This window comes from Erpetoichthys calabaricus, chromosome 11 (genome assembly GCF_900747795.2).
Source record: "Erpetoichthys calabaricus chromosome 11, fErpCal1.3, whole genome shotgun sequence".
NCBI lineage: Eukaryota > Metazoa > Chordata > Cladistia > Polypteriformes > Polypteridae > Erpetoichthys > Erpetoichthys calabaricus.
Window position 1 is genome coordinate 107245629 of NC_041404.2, and position 26047 is coordinate 107271675.

The 26047-nt window shown below is 40.5% G+C and overlaps 1 protein-coding gene across 1 annotated transcript in view; it reads right to left on the reverse strand.

Annotated features, from left to right (window-relative positions):
- Nucleotides 1-26047, reverse strand: part of mis18a (MIS18 kinetochore protein A) — a 121422-nt gene that overhangs the window by 82057 nt on the left and 13318 nt on the right. The gene's annotated exons all lie outside the window — the stretch shown is intronic.

The window sequence follows — 26047 nt, forward strand, 5'->3', positions numbered from 1 at the left end:
CAGAACTTCAGCCATGTTGCTCTGCTTTGATATGTTACACATGGGGGATTCAGTATGGTTGAGGTTCAGAGGCAGCTTGAAAGCTGAATGAGCAGTTCCTGCCACCCTCTAGAAGAGATGCAGCAATGCCAGAAGAAGCCACAGCTATGGCAATGTTACGTTTTGCTTGGATTTTTGCAAGGAGAAGGTTTATTAGGAATGTCTTACCAGTTCCTCCTGGAGCATCAAGGAAAAACACCGTGCCAGTGGCTGACGCAACGCTGCTCATGATTTGCTCATAAACTGACTTTTGTTCACTATTTAGCAAGCGCTCGTTATTTGTAACTATATTGGCCAATTGCAAGGTGTTGTAAAATGTCTCTTTCAAGTACTCGGGATTTGACGTAAGTTGTGCCAGTTCTGTTAAAGGTGAAGGCAAACCGTAATGATGAAGAGATTGACCTCCAATACCAATTACGTAGTTTTCAAGCAACTGTAGACAGTTGTTATAGATCAAATTTAACCACTGGTGGACTTCTGTTCATATATGATCTCTTTCAGTTGTCTCCTAATATCTTCTGCTATGCTGTCTTTATGTTTTTCCCATAGGTTTAAGGGGTTTTCCATTTGGCATAAAAAACAAAATGACAGCAAACAGTTCACGGATCTTTTGAGGTGAGCGAGACAGAGCAGCTTCGTGTAGAGTCTTGTCCCAGTTGATATCGTCATGTAATAAATCGAGTGCCCTGCAGGCTGACTTATAGGTCGGATGTAGGACACCATCAACTGTTCTGAGAGATTTGAAAGATGTGGGACCTGTGATTTTGTTGAGCAGCAATCGAAGATGGTAGCATTCTGAGTTATTCGGGTGTACAGTGTAGACCCGTCCCAGTACATTATCCTTTTTCACTCCCGAACGTCCTGGTACAGGGTTGCCCTGTTTCCTTCGACGAAACATGTTGTTTGCCCACACATAATATGATGGAATTTCATTATAATGAAGTTGTTTTGCAAAATCATCGTGTTTGCAAAGGTCAAAGAACGCTAAAAGGGTGGTTTGTGGTGGATTGTGTACTTATCGGCAACGTTGCCTTCTGTGAAATAAATTCTTTGTCCGTTCTCAAGATGCACAGCAAGATGAACGACCGGAGGGAAACGTTCGTGAATGGGAAAACAGAAAATGCGCCAGGCTGCTTCAGAGCTACTAATGTAACGACCAGCTTCGTATCGAGATACTTCGTCATTTTGATTTTGTATTGTAAATACTGCCTGGTCACTTCCCTTGTTAACATACTTGCAGATGTATTTGATTGATTTTACTGAAATGCAAAATTCGACATTGATGTGAGCATTGAAGAAGCGGGACAGCACAGGACTATAAGGGACCACCCATCTGTTGTTGATATCTACTCCTTTGATGTTAATTGTATGACCTCCATCAGCAGGTGTGCGCCGGCGGTACTGAGGGAAACCATCTTCTCCAGTCTGAGTTTCTGAGATGAACAGACGTGGGTACTTCTTAGTACATATTCTGTTGATCATGCAGGGTGAGTTGATATTATGAGGTCCACATGGGCCGTGAATCAAGGTGGATTTTACTATTTTGTGTAGGGCAGGGTCAGTCTGTGGATCAGGAATTTCCACACGGATGACTTGATCGATGAGAGCTGGTTTAATCCTATCCTTTAGTCACAATAGAATGTGTGCATGGGGAATATCTCGCTTTTGCCACTCTATGGTGTACATGTAGCAATTTGTACAGCCGAAAATGTTACTCTTCGTGAACAAGGCTATCATTTTGCGAATCTTGAGATGAAATACACGACTGATAAGGTCGTGGCGATCGTGAGGTTTTTGACGTGGAAGGAGAATTTCAGTGATGTCAGGCCATTTAGGATTGCAAGTAAATGTGATGAATAAGTCAGGGCGGCCACAATTACGTACGTGTGTCATTGCATCTTTTGTACGCTCGTGCATATAGCGAGGTCCTCCAGTGAAGGAAGATGGTAATATTACAGCTTGGCCAAGTTCTATTAAATCAGTGTCGTTTTTGTCAATAGCATCTTTTAAGTGAACGTAATTTTCAGCTCGTAGTTTTTTCTGATTTAGTCTGATATAATTTAGTCTTTCGAATTCAATTTTTGCGTACATATCAACTAAAAACTGATTTAATAAAGTTTGGAAGAAAAGGATAGTATTATCATGATGTTGTCTGATCATAAGCCGGTATGAATAGACGTTTGCTGCAGGGACAGTTTTGTTCATAGGTAACTTACTGGTAGCATGAACTTGAGGTATAGACACAGAATAGCCGTCTTCACCACAGCAGAACATGAGAGGATATTGAAGTGCATCATAGTATCTGTGGGTTTCCTTAATGCGTTGTAGTTTATTGTCTCTGGTTTTCAAGACAATATCTCTATTGTTGAACGTTTGCCCAACGATGACAACACCAACTTGATGAACTGTGGGTTTATTAAATCTGCCTTTGCGTGCATGTAATGTTTTTTTGTCTGCGTGAATGACAACTTTGAAGTCTTTGTCATCATATGAAATACTGTCCATTGTGGAGTGGAAGTCCTGGATGTAAGTGTTACAGTCATGGAGCATTTTTTGTAATTGCTTGACCAGGGGTATGTTAAGTCCAGAAAAATTAGCGCAGCGGATTTGTGCTTCCTTTTCATCGTCTCCGACGAAATAAATTTGCTAAAATTTGTGTTCCTCACTTGGCATAGGTAAGAGACTGCCAATCAAGTGATACACTTGTCCCTGAACTTTAAATGAAGGCATAAAATTTCCCTCAACGATTTGGTTAGCACCAAATGACGTCATTTGAAATGCGCTGTTGTACTTTTGAATATTGTTCAAGAAATGCTCAGTTTGAGGATGTTCGCCATTTAACAGGCCTTCAAGAAGGTCAGGAAGCTTACGTAAAGGAGTGAGTGAGACTTTACCACTGTTATAGCACACACCAGGAGACTCACATTTCCACTTCTGAGCTTGACAATAGTCACAGTGAACATCCATGGATCCAATGTGTACGGTTTTGTCAGACTCATAATGTATGTTTGGGTCGTACGCAAATCCACAATTGGTTTTTCTGAGCCAAACCTGTTGTTTTCGTATGAGCCGCTTTTCATTATTGGGATCGTATCTAGAAACAGAGGCTCTGTTAACTTGGGATTTGCCTCCGTGTATTTAGCGACAGCGTCTCTATGAACTTGTGGATTCGCTTGCGAGTATTTAGCGACAGCGTCCCTATGAACTTGTGGATGTGCTTCTGAGTATTTAGCCACAGCGTGTTTATGAACTTGTGGATTTTTCTGCGAGTATTTGGCGGCAGCTGCACGAAGTTGCTTCCGTCTAGCTGCATCAGAAAATCTACCATGACGTCTGATATGCCTCCTTTTTACTGTGTTCTCACAGCTTGGATTGCTGCTGTCATAATCGGCTCGAGCTGGATTTGTGTTGAACTGACATTCGGTATGTGTCAATAGATATAAGCATACAGCTGGCTTCATCAATAATTTCGCATCGATCTTTTGAGAGTTGAAATATTCATAAACATCAAAGTGTCCACCTGTGAATCTAAGATGTTTAAGGAGGCATTGACGGTTCTCCAAAGGTGTAAAATATTTGGCCATTTCGGTACACTTGAAAGCGACAACCAAACAATTCAGTGGCAGCCATCAACTCACATGCAGAACCATAGGTGAAGGGCTTAAGCATTTCAGTCTTATAGTGCTCCTGTGTACTATAATTATCTCCTGTACCATCATCAGTCCACACTTTGAACCTGTCCCAGTCATTTAATACATAAGACACAATGTCCCTGCAGATATCAAAAGTGAGCCCGATATATCCGTGCAATATGTAACACAGAGAATGGAAAAGGCAGGCGCCATCTCTGGGCATGGACACCACTCAGTAAGTGATAGTTGTTTGATTGATGGTGATCACCTCGACAGACATGTTAATAGGGGTACAGTTGGAAGAATAAAGGGAATGGGTACTTGATCAGTAAACAAAGTATAAAATACCTACACAATAACTATAACAATCGTAATAAACGAACAATAAAACAGTAGAGAACCGCGAAGCAAGGAGAAAGGACGGCCTTATATGGCGTCAGTAAACTAAGTGTAAAATACCTACACAATAACTATAACAATCTTAACAAATCAACAATAAAACAGCGGAGAACCCGTGGATTAAATAAAAAGGCTGGTTCCTTGGCGAAGCAAGGAAAAAGGATGGCCTTATATGTCGTTCGTTTATAAAACAGTGGAGAAGCTGTGTAAATTCTGCTTCCTTGGCGAAGCAAGGAAAGGAATGAACACACCGCAGCGAAGAGTGCTGATTTCCGCAGCAGCCGCACTTATGAATATGCTAAGCACAGTCCTTCACCCGTGAATATTTACCTTATATGGGCAGGCACTCAATCACGTGGGAGGCGTCATGATGCAAGACGCAACTGCCTGACACGGCGACCAAGCTGCCCGCTATGGCTGTATACAATATACGAAACTAGGTTCCAGTTATGACCATTACGCGTAGAATTTCGAAATGAAACCTGCCTAACTTTTGTAAGTAAGCTGTAAGGAATGAGCCTGCCAAATATCAGCCTTCCATCTACACGGGAAGTTGGAGAATTAGTGATGAGTCAGTCAGTCAGTGAGGGCTTTGCCTTTTATTAGTATAGAAGAAGATTAATAAGAAGTGGATCTGAAACCACCACCACTGATCATACCGTTCAACTTTCCTGTGGATGTAAACAATGTATGTTTCAATTACAAGCCTTCCTACTTGGTCCTGTTTGGTTGTTGCAGCTAACCCAACAAACCAATAACACCCCCCGCGCCCCCCACCCCATTAACACTAGTATCCCTGAAGCCTTCAAAAAATGTTGTAATGCCGGGCCACCTTAAATTCCTTCACACCTCTTAAGCAGCTTTTTTGTTTTGCAAATGTGTCTATCAGCACAAGCAGCCTGCTATTTTTACCTCCCACCACTGACGCAGCTGAAGTTCTCCCACCTCAGGTCAGTTTATCTGGGTGTGAGGTGCCTTGAGTTGTATAGGGTAAATAATATATCGTTACTTGGAATACATACATTTCAAGTGTGTTCTGTTTCTACAACGATCCCGGTAAATGTTGGATGACAGGAAATGCGAGGCAAGAAATGCTGAACACATACTTAAAACAGAAACGTTTTCCATGTTACAGTAATAATGACGTGAAGTGTATAATGTGAGAAGACTTTAGTCCAAATATCAAATAAACACTTTCACAAAAGGTATAACAAAACAAGTGCACTTTTATTCAAGAACATAACCAAAGAAAAAGAAATCATTCAATTTATATGTTGCTGTCAAGGAGTAAAAACCCAAGTCCAAACATAAATTGACAGAAAGTCGAAGTGTGACTGCTGGCAAGAACTGCTGCCTCATAATCAAGAAACTGTGGATTCAAGTCCAAGCTCTTTCTATTCTGAGTAATGAGCTGCTATTATTATTATTACAGTATAATAAAAATATACATTTCATTTGAGTCTGTAACACCTGGTGTAAATTTTGGCTACTTGTAAAAGTTAATTTTTTTTTTCCAGTTTTAATCTGTCAGTGACGTTCATGTGGTACCACAAACTTGCTTCTCACTCTCCGAGTTGATGGCATTTACAGTGATCCCTCGCTATATTGCGCTTCGCCTTTCGCGGCTTCACTCTATCGCGGATTTTATATGTAAGCATATTTAAATATATATCGCGGATTTTTTGCTGGTTCGCGGATTTCTGCGGACAATGGGTCTTTTAATTTCTGGTACATGCTTCCTCAGTTGGTTTGCCCAGTTGATTTCATACAAGGGACGCTATTGGCAGATGGCTGAGAAGCTACCCAACTTACTTTCTCTCGCTCTCTCTTGCGCTGACGTAGGGGGGCTGTTCGCATACCTAGACGATAGGGACGTTGCTACCTTCTGTGTGCAGCTGCTTCCTGAAGCGACATGCTGCACTGTGCTTCGCATACTTAAAAGCTCAAAGGGCGCGTATTGATTTTTGACTTTGTTTTTCTCTGTCTTTCTCTCTCTCTCTCTCCCTGCTCCTGACGGAGGGGGTGTGAGCTGCCGCCTTCAACAGCTTTGTACCGGCGGTGCTTCGCATAATTAAAACAGCCCTATTGATTTGTTTGCTTTTCTCTCTCTGACGCGCACTCCGTTGAAGAGGAAGATATGTTTGCATTCTTTTAATTGTGAGACAGAACTGTCATCTCTGTCTTGTCATGGAGCACAGTTTAAACTTTTGAAAAAGAGACAAATGTTTGTTTGTAGTGTTTGAATAACGTTCCTGTCTCTCTACAACCTCCTGTGTTTCTGCGCAAATCTGTGACCCAAGCATGACAATATAAAAATGACCATATAAACATATGGTTTCTACTTTGCAGATTTTCTTATTTCACGGGTGGCTCTGGAACGCAACCCTCGCGATGGAGGAGGGATTACTGTATCTTCATTCTTTTCTTAAGGCCAGTTATGATCACAGCTGGTGCTGTGGTTGATGTCTACTCAGAACTATTTGTTGTACTGTCAATCAAAGATACCGCTATCAGAGCATCATGCTGCATTTACTCTTTGACAACAAAGATACCAGTGTAGAATGTGTGAAAAACGACAGATTTGCTGCGATCTTGGATATACAGTGGTGTGAAAAACTATTTGCCCCCTTCCTGATTTCTTATTCTTTTGCATGTTTGTCACACAAAATGTTTCTGATCATCAAACACATTTAACCATTAGTCAAATATAACACAAGTAAACACAAAATGCAGTTTGTAAATGGTGGTTTTTATTATTTAGGGAGAAAAAAAAATCCAAACCTACATGGCTTTGTGTGAAAAAGTAATTGCCCCCTGAACCTAATAACTGGTTGGGCCACCCTTAGCAGCAATAACTGCAATCAAGCGTTTGCGATAACTTGCAATGAGTCTTTTACAGCGCTCTGGAGGAATTTTGGCCCACTCATCTTTGCAAAATTGTTGTAATTCAGCTTTATTTGAGGGTTTTCTAGCATGAACCGCCTTTTTAAGGTCATGCCATAGCATCTCAATTGGATTCAGGTCAGGACTTTGACTAGGCCACTCCAAAGTCTTCATTTTGTTTTCTTCAGCCATTCAGAGGTGGATTTGCTGGTGTGTTTTGGGTCATTGTCCTGTTGCAGCACCCAAGATCGCTTCAGCTTGAGTTGACGAACAGATGGCCGGACATTCTCCTTCAGGATTTTTTGGTAGACAGTAGAATTCATGGTTCCATCTATCACAGCAAGCCTTCCAGGTCCTGAAGCAGCAAAACAACCCCAGACCATCACACTACCACCACCATATTTTACTGTTGGTATGATGTTCTTTTTCTGAAATGCTGTGTTCCTTTTACGCCAGATGTAACGGGACATTTGCCTTCCAAAAAGTTCAACTTTTGACTCATCAGTCCACAAGGTATTTTCCCAAAAGTCTTGGCAATCATTGAGATGTTTCTTAGCAAAATTGAGACGAGCCCTAATGTTCTTTTTGCTTAACAGTGGTTTGCGTCTTGGAAATCTGCCATGCAGGCTGTTTTTGCCTGTTTTTGCCCAGTCTCTTTCTTATGGTGGAGTCGTGAACACTGACCTTAATTGAGGCAAGTGAGGCCTGCAGTTCTTTAGACGTTGTCCTGGGGTCTTTTGTGACCTCTCGGATGAGTCGTCTCTGCGCTCTTGGGGTAATTTTGGTCGGCCGGCCACTCCTGGGAAGGTTCACCACTGTTCCATGTTTTTGCCATTTGTGGATAATGGCTCTCACTGTGGTTCGCTGGAGTCCCAAAGCTTTAGAAATGGCTTTATAACCTTTACCAGACTGATAGATCTCAATTACTTCTGTTCTCATTTGTTCCTGAATTTCTTTGGATCTTGGCATGATGTCTAGCTTTTGAGGTGCTTTTTGGTCTACTTCTCTGTGTCAGGCAGCTCCTATTTAAGTGATGTCTTGATTGAAACAGGTGTGGCAGTAATCAGGCCTGGGGGTGGCTACGGAAATTGAACTCAGGTGTGATACACCACAGTTAGGTTATTTTTTAACAAGGGGGGCAATTACTTTTTCACATAGGGCCATGTAGGTTTGGATTTTTTTCCTCCCTAAATAATAAACACCATCATTTACAAACTGCATTTTGTGTTTACTTGTGTTATATTTGACTAATGGTTAAATGTGTTTGATGATCAGAAACATTTTGTGTGACAAACATGCAAAAGAATAAGAAATCAGGAAGGGGGCAAATAGTTTTTCACACCACTGTATGTTTTGTTGAGAACTGTTGTTTTGAGTTACAACCCAGGTCAACATATTACTGTTGATATGTTTATTTGATATTTGGACTTCAGTCTTCACACATTATACACTTCATGTCAACATTTTGTCAATCATTAGTAGAACATGAAAAAAGTTTGTTTTAGTTGTTTCCGGTCATTCTACATTTTCATAGATCGGGGTGGGCAGATTCAGTCCTGGAGGGCCGCAGTGGCTGCAGGTTTTTGCTCCAACCCAATTGCTTAATAAGAAGCCCTTATTGCTCAAGTAACACTTCAGCTTCACTTTAGTTGTCTTGCTCGTTAAGATTTTGAACCCTTATTGCTTATGTTAGTCTTAAACAGCTGTATTCTTGGTTTTTAATTGCTTCTAATTAGCAATACCATGCAAATGACAAAAGAGACCAGCATTTCTCCATTTAGCTTGTTTTCATTTACACCTGTGTGTATTTATCACGCACTATTTGGTTTAATTAAATACTTGGAAGAAAAGTGAAGAGAGAAAAGTGAAGCACTGAGAATTACTTATCTGTTTTAGACTTCAAATCACTTGGATGATATCCTTAGAAAGGAAAATAAATCTAGGATATGAGAATGACCTGACATGGCAGAGTTAAAGCACTAGCAAGCCATGCAATTAAATAATTAACAAGGATTGTTTTTTAATTAAGCAACTGGGTTGGAACAAAAACCTGCAACCACTGCGGCCCTCCAGGACTGAATCTGCCCACCCCTGACATAGATCATTGAAGACACGGAACACACATGAAATGTAATGTATTTCAAATAACAATATAGTATGGTAATCCATAATTAGTATTCCTGTTGCCTCATTGAGAAATGCAGGTTTCATTTCAGGTTCTGTCCTTACTGCCCTCAAAATTGCTGCAGCTACCCCAATCTTTAAAAAACCTGACTTAGGCCTGTAACTGGAGAGAGAAGAAGGTTTCATCTCTTATCTTCCTTTTCTCGCTAAGATGATGGAATGCATGGTTGCTACACAACTCCATGCCTTTCCTCTAGACAATACACTCTATGAGCCTTTTCTGCCTGGTTTTTGTACACAGCACAGCACTGAGACAGCTCTTCTCCGTGTAGTTAATTATCTCCGTTCTGCAGATTGCGGTTCACTTTATATTCTTCTCCTTCTCGAATTAAGTGCAGCATTTGACACTGTTAATCATGAAATCCTCCACTCACATCTCTCCGCTGTAGGGATTTCTGTGTTAGCCCTTCAATGGTTCACATCATATTTGTCTAATAGGCAAAAGTTTGTCACACTTGACTGATATAAATCCTTCACCTCACCTGTGTCGTGTGGTGTCCCTCAGGGTTCAGTCCTTGGGCCATTACTCTTTCAACTTTATATCCTTCCTTTGGGTCAAATTATTCACAGACATGGCCTTAACTTCCACTGCTATGCAGACGATATATGATTATATCTTAGTGCACACTACCCTACAGACTCGCATCCCAGGACACTCGCTGACTGCATCACTGATCTTAAGCTATTGATGGAAAACAACTCTCTCAAATGTAATGCCAAAAAAATGAAGTGTTACTGGTAGGCCCAAACTCCCTACTTTCTAAGGCATCTAACTTTTGTTTCTATTGATGGTACACTTGTCAAACCTGCTCCTGTTGTCAGAAACCTTGGTGTTTTGTTTGATTCATCACTTCATTTTGAGCTACCCATTAGGTCTCTGTCCAAAATTTCATTCTATCATCTCGGTGACATTGCTCGACTCCGTCCATTTTTGTCCTTTAATGATGTTCAAACTCTGGTTCATTGTTTCATAATGTCTTGTATTGATTACTGTAATTCTCTCTTCATTGGCCTCCCTGCAAAATCCACATTACTAACCGAGAATGCTAAACTGGATGGACGCAGGGACATCCGGCAATGGGCCGTGGACGCAAAAGACGTACTGCGCAGGCGCCCCACAAATCTCCCCCCCCCACCCCCCGCAAGCAACGGGAACCGGATGGAATGCAACGTAAAATAAGAAATGAGGCATCGCGCACACAAAAAAGGAGTCAGACCACAGAAAAAAGGAGTCAGACGCCGTTGCACATGAAACAGGACACACAAAGAGGAGGATTCAACAAGCCCCTAGCACACAAAAAAAAAGAAGCCGCGAGCACCACACAAAGCCCATTGGACACGAAACGGGACAGACTACGGCCATAGCACACGAAACGTACACAAAAACGACGATTCAGACCCTCGACCACAGTAACATAAATAACAAATGACACACAAACCCCATTTCTAAATGAACCGTCCGTATTAAACATACGTCATCTCAACACGTTCACACTATGCAGCATAGGTGGATCTCATTACAATAAGGCACTATTAACCGTTCAACCGCAGAAAAGGCTCCATATTAACAGTGAGTGCGATCCTCCTTATTACTTATCCATATTTCTAACGCTGAAGAACAAACAATTCATGAATTCACGATCACGGGTACAAAACGATACGGCTCAAGTAACGGGACCAAACACACGAACCCGCATGAAAAAAAACAATACACGTCGGCTCCAACGCACTTCTGAAACTCTGGAAGAAAAAATGTCTCGGCTCCAAAAACGCAAAGCTCAACTAACACAGTTACAGAAACGAACCCAAATGGACAAGACACACTGAACGTGGACGCATGCAGCGCGCGTCTCACAGTACTGCATCGAAACAGGCACGGGTTCAAAACGAACAAAACGGGACAGACTACGGACATAGCACACGAAACATACACAAAAAGGAGGATTCGGACCCACGACCACACTAACATAAATAAGAAATGAGACACAAAGCCCCACTAGGGTTACCACTTTTAATACAAAAAAATAAGGGACGCATACTGCAGCGAGGGCCACATCCCAGTGCCAACACTTTGCAGACTCTACTTAAAAGACCTGCCCTCCTCACTGGACAGTTAAAATGACCAATCAAACTAACGATGACATCAAGTATTACCCAATCAAAAGTAGGAAAGGAGGCATCTTCATAAAATGCGTGTGGGATGATTTGCATGAGATGCTGCTTTAAAAAAAATGATAAAAAAAAATACGGGACAAAACCCGTCCCGTATTGATTCAAAACGGGATGCGCAATTTCATTCTCCAATACGGGACGATTCCGTATTTTACAAGACGGGTGGCAACCCTGCCCATTACTGAACGAACTGTCCGTATTAAACATACGTCATCTCAACACATTCAAATTAGACAGCATAGGTCGATCTCATTATACTGATCCACTATTAACCAGTTAACCACAGAAAAGGCTCCATATTAACAGTGAGTGCGATCCTTCTTATTACTTATCCATATCTCTAACGCTGAAGAACAAACAAGTAATGAATTCACGATCACAGGTACAAAACGATACGACTCGAGTGACGGGACCAAACACACGAACCCGCATGAAATCGAAACAGGCACGGATTCAAAACGAAAAACCTCCCGTCTCAGACATACAGAAACGGCAGCGAAGGGACAAAATAAATAAACGCAGACGTCTACACCGCGCATCTGGAATGCCGGAAAACAAGCAGGCAAGGTTCCAAAAAGAGAAAGCTCAACTGACCGACATACAAAAACGAGCAAGGCTCAATACAAACAATGCACGCAGTAGACTACAACGGGCTTCTCACACAGCACAGGCAAATCGATTACAGCTCCAAAACAACACGTCCCAAATACTGCACATACAACAATGCGCCTCTCAAACGGCACAAGCAAAAGATACACGTCACGGACATCAACGACAGACACCTGCTAAACACTTGCGCCAGTTAGCTGACAACGCGTTCAATAATGAGTCCACTATTCAGGGAAATTCATTGGGATTAATGAATGTCATTTGCAATCATTGTCATTCACTTAACTTCCCTAAAGAAACAACTGACAATACAAGTAATGAATTTACACGTTGTTGTCAAAAGGGTCAAATTAGACTGCCTCCTTTACATTCATATCCTGAATATCTACAGAACCTTCTAACTGACGATGTACCTGAAAGTGAAAACTTTATGAACTACATTACATCCTACAAATCGGTATCCACTATGAACATTAACAGTGGCACTGCACATGACATCCGTCTTGCAAAACTGTTAATTATTGATGAATGTACAATGGCATCCAGTCACTTGCTCAACACCATTCATAAACTTCTACAAACGTTAATGAATAATAATATTCCCTTTGGAGGAAAGGTACTTTTATTAGGAGGAGATTTTAGACGGTGCTTAGCTATTGTTCCACATTCCATGCACTCAGCTATTGTTCAGTGCACCTTAAAATACGCAGACAATTGGCATTGCTTTCAGAAGATACAGTTAGTACAAAACATGCGATGTCCACATCCAGATCATAACAATTGGTTATTACAACTGGGAGATGGTACACTCACCAATACAGATAGACTTCAGCCAGATATTAGTACAATTCCTCAAGCCTTTATCTGCGACAACTTAGTTACAGACAGATTTGGAACAGCAATCTCATTAGACCAAATGCCCTTTTTAACACAACGCACTATATTATGTCCAAAAAATATTAATATGGAAAACATAAATACCCAAGTCATTGCATTACTTCCTGGAGAGACACAACTCTTTCTAAGCTCTGACAAACTTGACTCTGATCACGACAATAACCATCTTCATTGACCTTACAAGTTCTGACCTGGAATTACCTTTTACACTTAAACGGCGTGTACAAAGACATTTTCCAATAAACCTTTACACTGTGCCACACACTTTATTGTTTGCTTTCTATTTGCATCATCTACACCTTCACACTATTCTATATCTCATTCATACATTACGCTCTTCGTCATTCCCAACACCAGGGGTTGGCGAGCGAAGCGAGCAGGGGGCGGAGCCCCCTAGTCTATACAGAAGCTATAGTACATTCAGAACTCAGCAGCCAGAGTCCTCACCCACGCAAAGTGTTCTGCTCACATCTCCCCTGTTCTCTCTCTCAACTTCACTGACCAGTTCCATCAAGGATTAAATTCAAGATTCTGCTTCTCACCTTCAAAGCCCTACATAACTTGGCCCTCTCTACTTCATTCAAATCCTAACTCCATACACTCCTTGTCGCTCTCTCAGGTCCTTGCACAGTAATTTCCTAAATGTCCCACACACCAGACTCTCCACCCTGGGAGGCAGGTCCTTCAGTGTTATGGCCCCTCAACTCTGGAACTCTCTTCCTCAGTTTCTCCAAATTGCTCCTCTTTCTCTACCTTTAAATGAACTTTTCCTCCTCAATGAACTTTTGTCTTCTGTGTGACTTTTTTTATGTTTTTCCCCATCAATATGTAAAGCGACCTTGGGTTTGTGAAAGGCACTCTATAAATGTAACTTTTTATTATTATCATTTACCCTATACAATTCAAGGCACCTCACACCCAGATAAACAGACTTGAGCTGGGAGAACTTTGCGACTGACTTCAGCCAAGTCAGTGGGGGATAGGATAGCAGGCTGCATGTGCTGATTGACACCTTGGCAAAACAAAGACACAGATGAAGAGGTGCAAAGGAAGTTAAGGTTGCTCAGCATTATGACTTTTTCCGTAGGCTTCGGGGAGTCTAGGGTTAATCCAAACATACGCCACAACTTCACGAGTTATATGTAAAATCAACAAAGAAAATATATGATGTAGTATTTGTGAGTAACAGGATATTTTATTAATATAACCATGCAACAATTATTCAATCCCTATATAATATTGCTGTTTTTAAAACCTTCTGATAGTTTTTATGGCCTAAAAGGGGAACTGAGACACAACTTTCTTTTCTTTTCTCGTTTTTTATCATCCCGAGGTATCCTATATTTACTCAACCTGAGGGGGTTCAATTACAGTATATGGAACCATATATAAACATGAGTGGCAGGAAAGGGGCTCAAAAAGAAACGGAAAAGAAAGCTAAAGCTTCATCGAAGCCTAGACAGGCATCAAGTCCAAGCTCAAGGTTCAGCCTTTTAGAGACTGACCTAGAACAGGCAGGTGAAAGCACAAATTTCCTGGGACCTGGTACTGCTGCATCGTCTCTAGCCAAGAGCGAAAGTGGGAGTGAATGTGCAAGTGAATCAGGTCACTATAACTTGTTGATTCCAGAAGATTCATTGAAACTGAAAATGACCTTACCTTCCGCGTTGTCATCTACTCCTCGCGAGCCAGGAACAGCGACTTTAACTGGGCTTGCCAATTCGCCTGTGTAGTGCGGAGAAGACCAAAATAATCTGTTCAAACTGAAGGTAATGATCATTGCAATGGCCACCGCTGAAGACATAAAGAAGCTCAAGAATGATTTAAAGAAAGATATAAAGAAAGAAATAAATAATATAAGAAAGGAAGTAAATGACATACACAAGACAAACGAGAAGCTGCTTCAGGATATTAAAGATGTTTAAATAATTGCTTTGAGGCAACCTTTACAAGGTATGCTACAAAAAATTGAGGAACAAATACAGGAAAATGCATCCAAGTTTGAGAATAAACAGAGCACTTGGCGCTCATTTGGAAGAAGTTAAACAAATGTTCACGACTCAAATTGAAATAGCTGAACAACTGGCATCTACCGCTGACGGAAAAGTGACGGCTGCAAATTCCTAATGCAAAATACTCTGAGACAGACTTGCTGCACTGGAAAATGGATGCAGAAGGAATAATATTAGAATTGAAGGTCTCCCTGAGAATCGTGAAAGTCCAACCCCAGTGAAATTCATACCTGAACTATTGTCTAAAATAATTGGAGAGGACTTCAAATCCGACACCGAGACAACAGCAGCAGCTTACCGCATAAGGGGATCAAATACCTCTAAACCTAGGACTATTGTCGTGCGTTTTGAAAAATCACAATCTAAATTTAATGTAATGTCACTTCTCAGACAGAAACAAAAGATTATATTTGAAAATAACCACATTTGTATTTTCCCTGATTTCTCACCCTCAACAGCTGCTAAACATGCCACTTTTTACAACATTAAACAGCGCTTACGGAAAGCTGAGATCAGGTACAGCCTCTTGTATCCTGCCAAACTGAAAGTGGACATTCAAGGCAAGCTCTACAGTTTTACTTCTACAGAGGAAGCAGAAAAAGAGCTAAGAAAACTGATCCCGTTACTTTTTTTGAAATATGATCATGAGTCACATCCTGTCCTGGCATGGAAAGATGATCTTACTGGCTGCTTGAATCACTTGCAATGATACTGGTACCATAATTATACATCCTTTTCCCTTCTCGGACATTTTTTGTTTATGGTTTAATTAAATTAAAAATATATGAAAAAAAATGATTAAATTAGGTATTAAAAATTAAATTAAAAATTGTGAATTTCCCCTTGGGGATTAATAAAGTATCTATCTATCTAATTTCAATTATATGCGTATATGTATGTGTAATTGTTTTTTTTTTTTGGAGACTGTTTAACATCATACCCTTGGTTTATTGAATTAGAGCTTACCATGCTTATCCAGGGCTATTGTTTGACATCATTACCTCAGTTTACTCTCTCAAGACTGTTTAAGATTACAGTGATCCCTTGCTATATCACGCTTCGCCTTTCGCGGCTTCACTCTATCGCGGATTTTATATGTAAGCATATTTAAATATATATCGCGCATTTTTTGCTGGTTCGCGGATTTCTGAGGACAATGGATCTTTTAATTTCTGGTACATGCTTCCTCAATTGGTTTGCCCAGTTGATTTCATACAAGGGACGCTATTGGCAGATGGCTGAGAAGCTACCCAACTTACTTTTTTCTCTCTCTCTCCCTTGCGCTGACTCTCTCTGATCCTGACGTAGTGGGATTGAGCAGGGGGGCTGTTCGCACACCTAGACGATACGGACGCTCGTCTAAAAATGCTGAAAGATTATATTCACGTTGCTACCTTCTGTGCAGCTGCTTCATGAAGCGACATGCTGCACGGTGCTTCGCATACTTAAAAGCTCGAAGGGCACGTATTGATTTTTGGCTGTTTGTTTTTCTCTGTCTCTCTGTCTCTCTCTCTCTCTCTATCCCTGCTCCTGACGGAGGGGGTGTGAGCTGCCGCCTTCAACAGCTTTGTACCGGCGGTGCTTCGCATACTTAAAAGCCAAACAGCCCTATTGATTTGTTTGCTTTCCTGTCTCTTTCTGACAGGCTCTGCTCCTGACGCGCACTCCTTTGAAGAGGAAAATATGTTTGCATTCTTTTAATTGTGAGACGGAACTGTCATCTCTGTCTTGTCATGGAGCACAGTTTAAACTTTTGAAAGAGACAAATGTTTGTTTGCAGTGTTTGAATAACGCTCCTGTCTCTCTACAACCTCCTGTGTTTCTGCGCAAATCTGTGACCCAAGCATGACAATATAAAAATAACCATATAAACATATGGTTTCTACTTCGCGGGTGGCTCTGGAACGCAACCCCCGCGATGGAGGAGGGATTACTGTATATTTTATCCTTATAATATTTGGACTATATTGTCAATAGATATCTCTATTTTAATCCTTATACGCAGCTGCTGGGGGGCTTGTTTTGTTTTGGACGTGCTCTGTCTCTAGGTATGTCAGAGGACTGGGACTTTGTGAAGTGTGGTGCAGCCTCACGTGGGGAGGCAAAATGGGTGTGTGGGAGGACTAGGGGGGAGTGAAACAGAGCATGCTCTCTCATCTGTCCTTTTAATCCTTATAAGTGCCAATGTATCAATAGGCTTCATGGCAGGAACTCCTGGGAAAATTGGAAATTAAGGTTAAAGCTGTCTTATATTAAGTTGAGACTACAAAATGACAACAAAAGTTCAGAAGCAATGTCTCCATGACCAAACAGTTAACTCTGTGAGCTGTAATGTTAAAGATCTGAATCACGAATTAAAGAGAAAAAGTATTCTCTAACCTAACAGGTGTAAACGCTAAAATAGTATTTTTACAGGAGACCCACTTATTAAGCAAGGATCAGTTTCGGCTGCACAGAGACTGGACTGACCAAATATTCCACTCCAGCTTCACAAAGAAACTAGAGGTGTAGGAATTTTTATACATAGATCAATCTCATTTGTAGTATCAGACGTAGTATCTGATCTTGAAAAGAGAGATGTGATCGTTATGGGTAATTTATTTAACTGTAAAATGATTTTGATCAATATCTACACACCCAATGTGGATGACAGGGACTTCATCCAAAATGTATTTGCATACATTCCCAATGTGAACAACCATAAAATAATAATAGCTGGGGACTTTGTGTTTTAAATCCAGACCTAGATAGGTCTACTGCCAAAAGGGCAATGACATCTAAGACTGCAAAGGCAATTACACAGTTTGTAACTGATCACAACTTATCAGACCCCTGGAGATTTCGAAACCCAAACTCAAGAGCATATTCTTTCTACTCACCAGTGCATCACTGCTACTCAAGAACAGATTACTTCTTTGTAGATAAATAACAATTTCTTGCCTACGATTAAATCTTGTAAGTACAATGCTATTGTTACCTACGACCACACCCCTTTGATCATGGAGCTAAAATCATTATGCCCCACATACTCATCTCAAAGTTGGCATCTTAACCCACTTTTATTAGCAGATGAGAACTGTACAGAATTTATATCCAAGCAAATTGATTTCTTTTTTTAGAGACAAATACATCCTCAGAGGTTTCTGCAGGAATACTCTGGGAATCCCTGAAGGCATGGTTAAGAGGCCAGATTATCTCCTGTCTTTCCCACAGAAGTAAATTTGAAACCAAGAAGGTATCAGAGCTAATCAGTGAAATTACTAGAATAGATCAAGAACATTCCAGGTGTCCAAATGAGACACGTGATAGGAAAAGACAGATTCTGCATTGAGAACTCAACTTCTTGACAACTAAAGAAACAGAACAACTAATTTTTAAATCAAGACATCACTACTATGAGCATGGAGAGAAAGCTAATAAGATTTTAGCTCAACAAATCTACAAGCAGGAAATTCGCGATGCAATCCCAGCAATTACCAAAACAGATGGAGACAAAAATCACAGACCATAAAAATATAATGCACAAATTTAGAGACTACTATGAGTACTTAAATTCTGCTGAGTTTAAATAAGACATTTCTGGATGAATTACAGATACCACAAATAGATACTCTCAATGCAGAGGAATTGGATAAACCACTGGCACTATCAGAATTTCTAGATGCTATAAACTCACTTCAGAGTGGAAAAGCAGCAGGCTCTGATGGCTACCCAGCTGAATTTTATAAAAAAAATAAATTCTTAATTAAGCTAGCCCCCCTTATATTACATTTACATTAGCTAGAGACAATAAAATTCTACCTCAAACTTTTCACCAAGCATTAATTACTGTCTTTCCTAATCAAAATAAGGATTTATTACAATGTGCATCATTCAGACCTATGGAAGCTCTGAACTGCACAGTGAAAAAAAATTATGGGATAACCCTTATCTCGTACATACGGGATACTTTCGCATACGTACCAGATGTTTTTGCGTATGTATGAGATAAAATTATATTAAAAAAATTACAAAAGTGCACTTCCGGGGTGCTTAATTACGCCTTTACCAAGGCTATGGCGCTTCACTTTAATGTCACTTCCAGCTCTCGTAGCGCGGCAATATAAAAAGTCAGATGAGTGGGCTTTAATTTATTAAAGGAGTGTGGGATGGTTGGAGATGGTTTAAGTGCAGCCTGCAATACCTATGACGTACGTCAGGTAATGCCCATTGCATACCCCGTTACACTATGGTTAAGATTAGGCTTGTGGGTAAATCACGTTTTTGACAAGATGGATCCCTAAGTTAAATTGCAGGTAATACTTCCTTAGCCCAAACAAAGGGAAAATTCATTGACTAACTTGCCCTATTATCAGTGATGCGAAGAAGACACCTTCTTTCAGTTGACTGTGATATGTAATACAGTAATCCCTCCTCCATCGCGGGGGTTGCGTTCCAGAGGCACCCGTGAAATAAGAAAATCCGCGAAGTAGAAACCATATGTTTATATGGTTATTTTTATATTGTCATGCTTGGGTCACAGATTTGCGCAGAAACACGGGAGGTTGTAGAGAGATAGGAGCTTTATTCAAACACTGCAAACAAACATTTGTCTCTTTTTCAAAAGTTTAAACTGTGCTCCATGACAAAACAGAGATGACAGTTCCGTCTCACAATTAAAAGAATGCAAACATATCTTCCTCTTCAAAGGAGTGCGCGTCAGAGAGAGAGAGAGAGAGAGGAAAGCAAACAAATCAATAGGGCTGTTTGGCTTTTAAGTATGCGAAGCACCGCGGCACAAAGCTGTTGAAGGCGGCAGCTCACACCCCCTCCGTCAGGAGCAGAGAGAGAGAGAGAAAGAGAGACAGAGAAACACAAGCAGTCAAAAATCAATACGTGCCCTTCGAGCTTTTAAGTATGCGAAGCACCGTGCAGCATGTCGCTTCACGAAGCAGCTGCACAGAAGGTAGCAACGTGAAGATAATCTTTCAGCATTTTTAGACAAGCGTCCGTATCATCTAGGTGTGCGAACAGCCCCCCTGCTCACACCCCCTACGTCAGGATCAGAGAAAGTCAGCGCAAGAGAGAGAGAGAGAGAAATAAGTAAGTTGGGTAGCTTCTCAGCCATCTGCCAATAGCGTCCCTTGTATGAAATCAACTGGGCAAACCAACTGAGGAAGCATGTACCAGAAATTAAAAGACCCATTGTCCACAGAAATCCGCGAACCAGCAAAAAATCTGCGATGTATATTTAAATATGCTTACATATAAAACCCGCGATAGAGTGAAGCCGCGAAAGGCGAAGCGCGATATAGCGAGGGATTACTGTATGCACTCTAAAGAGTTAAATTGATTTGGATCTCTTTAATTTTCAAAGTTTTTTGACAAGGAGATATATTTTTTTTTGTTAAACGCAGTTGAATTTTTTCCTAGACCAACCCAGGTAGAATAGTCAAACTGAATAGTAAATTTGGCATACATCTCTCCTCATATAAACGACACTAGACTGATTGTAATATTGAAGTCACATTCTAAATTGTTAAATCAGTTTGGCTCACTTTTATTTCATAGTTCCGTGGCAAGAGAGACTGCTGTTTTGAACAGCAGTTAGATTTTGACTGCCAAATGCAGATACAAGTCCTTTTTTTCTAGTAAGGTTTACAAATTCCCATATGAGCACAAGTTGGACTCTGATGTTTAAGGGGCAATCAATGGTTGAATAACTGTCTGTGCCGCTGATATGTAATAAAACTGAAAAAAGGAGTCTTTTCTTTTCCCTATTACCGTAAATACGATGACGTGGTAAGTTAGCCAATTAATACACCCTGCAATTTAACTTGGGGATCCATCTTGTCAAAAACGTGACAATAAAAACAGCCGTAACACAATTTAGCTCTCTGCTGTGCCTTTAAATATCGCAGTTTGTTTTGCGCAGTGCAACAGATGACCAATGTGCCAGTGGATTTGATTAGGATATTCGAGTTTACCTTTTTAACAATGGTACATTTCTTCTTTGAAAATGGTGAAAATTAAAGTGCCCCGATTTGGATTTAACTTTTTACATGCACGTTAAATCCCCACAGTTCATTGGTGCAGATAAGCCATCGAGTGTGCCAGGTTTACCAGAGAATTAAATTAGTGAACTCACATTGGACTGGGTAAACTCACATGCACTCAAAACGTGAAACATGAATTCCTTTCGTAACTTGTGGGGAATAAGAAGCTGTGGGCTTGTAAGTAGATGGCAAACTAATGTAATTTCCTTTTACTATACATTAGTGCAGTGGTTAACGCTGCTCCTTCGCGGAGCCAATGAACTGGGCTTAAATACATAGCCTGCTTTTAAAAAATTGCCAATATCCATTTCTGTGGAATGTTAGTGTGTGAGGAAAACATCAAACTGTTCAGTGATGTGTCCTGTTTCCAGAAAATGATGTACAGTAGCACACAATGGTATTTGATGTTCATCTGAATGTATGCGGCGCACACACAGTATTGGCCGGTGCGACCTTAAAGTACCTGGTGCCCGTGCTATGGTAAGTGGTGGGCACGAGATATACTGATGGTGGGTACGAGGCAGTAAGTTCTATGCACCAAATTGTTTCCCAGGAAGAAAAAAAAAAATAACACCGTATCTCCTCAGGGGCTTCGTATGAGTATGCAGACGAAAACCTGTAAACATAAAGCACGTACCTAAACCCTTACCCTCCCACAAGGCTCATCTTAACCATACTATAACGAGGTATGCAATGGGTATTTCGTGACTGACGTTGTGGGCATTACCTGACGTATGTCATAGTAATTGCAGGCTGTAGTTAGACCAATCTCCAACCATCCCACACTCCTTTAATACATAAAAGCCTACCCATCTGCTTTTTCATATCACCGCGCTACAAGAGCTGGAAGCAACGTTAAACTGAATAAAGGCCTTGATAAAGGCTTAATTTGGTAGCCCTGAAGCACACTTTTGTAATTTTTTAATCCAACTTTATCTTGTACGTACGTGAAAGTATCCCATACGTACGAGATATTTTCATGTACGTAGGAGATAAGGGTTATCCCATTTTGTTTTCACTGTGCAGTTCAGAGCTTCTGTACTGATCAATTTCACTTCTGAATAATGATGTTTAGATACTCTCCAAAGTCCTAGCTAGAAGAATTGAGAAAGTGCTTTCTTTGGTAATATCACAAGACCAAACTGGATTTATTAAAGGCAGACACTTCGCTTCCAATCTTTATATTACATTAAACAGACATCATTCACATAAAAAGTCTAACACCCAAGAGATTATTGTTGGATGCAGAAAAAGCATATGATATGGTTGAATGAAACTATCTTTTTACTATACTGGAGAAATCTGGGTTTGGCCCGAACATCTGTGCATGGATCAAACTACCGTATACCAGTCCTGAAGCTTCAGATTGTATTAACAATAATAATTCAGGGTACTTCAAACTAGAACAGGGGTGGGCAGATTCAGTCCTGGAGGGCCGCAGTGGCTGCAGGTTTTTGTTCCAACCCAGTTGCTTAATAAGAAGTGCTCATTGCTCAAGTAACACTTCTGCTTCACTTTAGTTGTCTCGCTCGTTAAGATTTTGAACCCTTATTGCTTATGTTAGTCTTAAACAGCTGTAGTCTTGGTTTTTAATTGTTCCTTATTAGCAATAACATGCAAATGACAAAAGAAACCAGCAGTTCTCCATTTAGCTTGTTACCATTTACACCTGTGTGTATTCATCATGCACTACTGGGTTTAATGAAATACTTGGAAGGAAAGTGAAGAGAAAAAAGTGAAGCACTGAGAATTACTCGTCTGTTTTAGACTTCAAATCATTTGGATGATATCCTTAGAAAGGAAAACAAATCTAGGATATGAGAATGGCCTTACATAGCAGAGTTAAAGCGCTAGCAAGCCATGAAATTAAATAATTGACAAGGATTGGTTTTTAATTAAGCAACTGGGTTGGAGAAAAAACCTGCAACCACTGCGGCCCTCCAGGACTGAATCTGCCCACCCCTGAACTAGAATATGGTACGAGACAAGGATGCCCCTTGTCACCACTGCTTTTTGCAATCGCCACTGGCAGTTCACTGTCAAAATGCTTATGGGATAAAGGGGATCATCAGAGAAGGACTTGAACAGAAAATTTCTCTATATGCAGATGATATGGTACTGTATATATCGGATCCACAAAATGTGCAGTCCTAACAGAATTCCAAAAGATTTCTGGTCTCAGAATTAATTTGAATGAAAGTGTGCTCTTTCCAGTGAATTGTCAAGCACACAATATTAGATTGGACACCTTCCCTTATATCATCGCAGATCAGTTTAAATACCTAGGGGTAAACATCACAAGTAAACATAAAACTCTTTATAAACAAAATTTTGCCATCTGCATGGAAAAAATTAAGCAAGACTTGCATAGATGGTCTACCCTTTATCTCACTTTAGCTGGAAGAATTAACATTGTCAAGATGAATATCCTTCCTAAGCTTCTTTTTCTATTTCAAAACATTCCAATATACATCAATAAACATTTTTTTAAGAAATGAGATTCAACCATAACCTCATTTATTTGGAATTCAAAACACCCACATATCCAAAGGGCGACCCTACAAAGGCCTAAGGCGGAAGGTGGCATGGCACTACCTAACTTTCAATTTTATTACTGGGCAGCAAATATACAAGCTATAAAAACCTGGACATTGACACAAATAGATGAACATATACAGGCTTGGTCCGCAATAGAAATAAAATCCTGCAGTAATTCTTCATATTTCTTGCTTTGTACCCCAATAAGTACAAGTCATCACCAAAATACTAACAACCCAATTGTGCTTCACTCACTCAGAATATGGAACCAATGTAGGACGTGTTTTCAGATAGAGAAGCTTTTATCTGTGGCACCTCTGCATGAGAACCACTTTTTTCCACCTTCTCAAACATACAAGTTTTTAATAACTAGAAAGCATTTGGGATTAAATCACTTAGAGATCTGTACATAGAGAATGTATTTGCATCCAACGAACAATTACACTCCAAATTTAACTTTGCAGCAACACATTTCTTTCACTTCCTTCAAATTAGAAACTTTGCTAAACAAAACCTGCCCATTTTTCCTCACTTCCCACCTTCCTCTATGCTGGAAAAAATATTGATCAGTTTTGAGGACTCAGACAGCATTTCTGTAATATAAAACATTTTAAAGTTCCTCCCTTTCAAAGATCCCAGAGAACAGTGGGAAAAGGATCTCTCACTCAACATTTCAGAAAAGGAGTGGAAGGTAGCAATGCACACACTTCACTCGAGCTCCATATGCGCAAAGCATACAATTATTCAACTTAAAATTATATAACCGAGCACATCTGTCTCATTTAAAATTGTGCAAAATATTTCCAGGGCAAGATCCAACCTGCGAAAATTGCAATCAAGTTCCAGTAACATCAGGCCAAATGTTTTGGGCATGCATTAAATTGGCTCTGAGGCTAAGGATCTGCGCTGGTATCCAGAAGGTTGCCACAATGCTCCACCTTCAATGCTCCAGAGGCACTGGACAATGGCTGACCCTTCACTCTGATCCCAAGGGGTATGCGAAATCTAATAAATTCCTAATCCAAGAAATTGCATAAGGCAAAATAAAGAACCAACCCAAAAAAAAAAAATTCTGGACCAAAATCTTTAAATGCCTTTCAGACAGGCTTGGTGTCACAATCCATCCATCCATCCATTTTCCAACCCGCTGAATCCGAACACAGGGTCACAGGGGTCTGCTGGAGCCAATCCCAGCCAACACAGGGCACAAGGCAGGAACCAATCCCAGGCAGGGTGCCAACCCACCGCAGGACACACACAAACACACCCACACACCAAGCACACACTAGGGCCAATTTAGAATCGCCAATCCACCTAACTTGCATGTCTTTGGACTGTGGGAGGAAACCGGAGCGCCAGGAGGAAACCCACGCAGACACGGGGAGAACATGCAAACTCCACACAGGGAGGACCCGGGAAGTGAACCCAGGTCCCCAGGTCTCCCAAATGCGAGGCAGCAGCGCTACCCACTACATCACCCGGTGTCACAATCCCTCCCAATCAATTAACAGCTGTGTTTGGTGTACTTCCAGATTGGCTTAAAGTGGAGAAGGACTACCAAACTGTGATTGCCTTTACTACACTGTTGGCACATAGGATACATCCAATTGAGCAAGACAAGTCTAACTCACCCATTTTAAGTCAGTGGGTAATTGATGTTATATACTACAGTATTTGAAATTGGAAAAAATCTAATTTTTACTGAGAGGATCTGTAAAAACTTTTTCAAAACCTGGCAGGATCTAATCAATAATATTTTAGAAAAAAGCATTTAAATTAAGGAAGCGGATTCTCTCCCCTTTTCTATTTATTTTTATTCATTTATTAATTTATTCACTTATTTTTACTAGTTTAAAGTTTTACTCTGCTGGCCTAGCTCTCCTTCTCATGGGTGAGGGTTCATTTGTTTTGAACCTAGTTTTGTTAAACTTGACTTGCTTGTATAGAATGTCATTTGATTTTAATTAAATCAATAGAATGCAAAAGACGAAGGTGGGTTGCAATCATGGGTTAACACTAAGGAGCTTGCACAAAAGCTGAGAGAGGAAATTATTTCATTGAACCTGAAGACATTGGGTATAAGATCTCTGAAAAATGTAACATTCCAAGAAGCAACATTGGGAGCATTATAAGGAAGTTGCATCACATTTGCAAACCTGCCTGGCTGAGGGAGAAAGCCCAAAATTTAATCAAGAGCCCTTAATAAGTCAGTCAGGACAATTAAAAAAACTCCACATGTTACTGCAAAATACCTACAGGATGATCCGATGAAAACTGGGACAACTGCATCAGTGGCAACTATTAGACGAGCACTGAATTAACAACAACTTTACGATGGCACTCCACTCTTGACCACAAAAACATCAAAAATCAACTAGAATATGCCAGGGGAAATTTGGATAGGCATGCAGAGTTTTGGGGAACAGTTTTACGGACCGATGAAAGTAAATTGGAGGTGTGTGGACACATGGACCAGGATTATGTCTGATATGAGAAAGGCCAGGTTTTTGACCAAAAAGAATGCCATCCCCACAGTCAAGCACAGAGGTGGGTCACTGCTGATGTGAGGAAGTTTTTCTTCTGCAGCAATTGGCAATCTTGACCTTGTAACTGGCATCATGGATTCCCAGAAACACCTGGCCATTTT